Below are 1,302 nucleotides of genomic sequence, written 5' to 3'. Positions count from 1 at the left end.
TAATCATTAAATCATTAAACCTCTAAGTTAGATAATACATGTTTTTTTTTAAATTTAAGAATAAAAAGTCTACGAATGCATTCGTATTTGATGTTAGTCTGTTGAAATTTTTTTTTGAAATTTCATAATTTTTAACCAGAATGAGGTATTTTGACTTTATTTCCAGATTTTTGTATAAAAGTTATCAACTTATTTCGACATTCTCCCGAGAATTTGAAAACGTTCAAACATTAACAAAATGGCGGTGTTTTTTCTAAAAGTCACCACAGGAGAATTTTTCTTCATAAATAGAATTTTTGAATTTTTCTCGCTAAGAACGGCACCTTGCACATTCGGAAATGTGCTACTTCCACAAAAAGTTTTGTTACTTATTTATAATATCTTGTACCATTTACAAGAAAAATAAGAAATTCAATTTTCATAAATGAAAAATAGTTTAACACGCATAAAACAAGTTTTCTATCAAGTTCTCGAATTTTGAAGTTGAAAGGAAGAATTTCCTACAAAAGCTGAATTTGTATCCAAAAAATAAACAGTTTAACCCAAAACCTTAATATTTTAATAATACTATTTAGCCATAAAGATTAATTTTTTACCAAGATGGACGAACTTTCAACAAAACATATAATTTTTCACCAATCACTTTTAGATCACCTTTTAAATAAATGTAGAATAATTTTAATTTACAAAAAAATTATTTTGAATTAAAAAAAAGAATTCCCGCAAAACAGATCCTCAACTAAAATTATGAATTTTCAATTTAAAAAAAGAAAAAAAAAACAAATTATAAAGAAGTTCAACTTAGACCAAATAGTTGGATTTTTAACCAAAAAGATTAATTTTATACTAGAAAAGACGAATTGCCTAGGAAATAGTTGGATTTTTAGACTATAAAAGATTACTTGCTATCAAAAATTACATTGTTCAAGTTTTATTATAAAAAATAATAATTTTCAATTTAAAATTTTCAACTAAAAAGTTAAATTTTTTAACTAAAAGTTCAATTTCTAGCAAATGTTTATTCCAAATGTATAATTTATTCTAAAACATAATAAATTCTCATGATTAACAAGCGCAAAAAACTGTTTAAACAAATAATAATTATTTGAACAACTCAAAATTAGTGAAAAAGTACTAGGAAACTTTTCACTCATCGAATGAAAATAGTTTATGTTAGGAAAGCAAAAAAAATAAAAGATAATTCATACCAGGTGTATACATATGAAACCGGTATTTTTTCAAGAAAAAAACACATTTATTTCAAGAGAATGATAACAAATATTTTATTCAAAGTATGCGCCC

The sequence above is a fragment of the Belonocnema kinseyi genome, chromosome 8, assembly GCF_010883055.1.
Source record: "Belonocnema kinseyi isolate 2016_QV_RU_SX_M_011 chromosome 8, B_treatae_v1, whole genome shotgun sequence".
Classification (NCBI taxonomy): Eukaryota; Metazoa; Arthropoda; class Insecta; order Hymenoptera; family Cynipidae; genus Belonocnema; species Belonocnema kinseyi.
The sequence above is the reverse complement of the archived record's forward strand: the minus strand, read 5'-3'. Positions refer to the sequence as shown.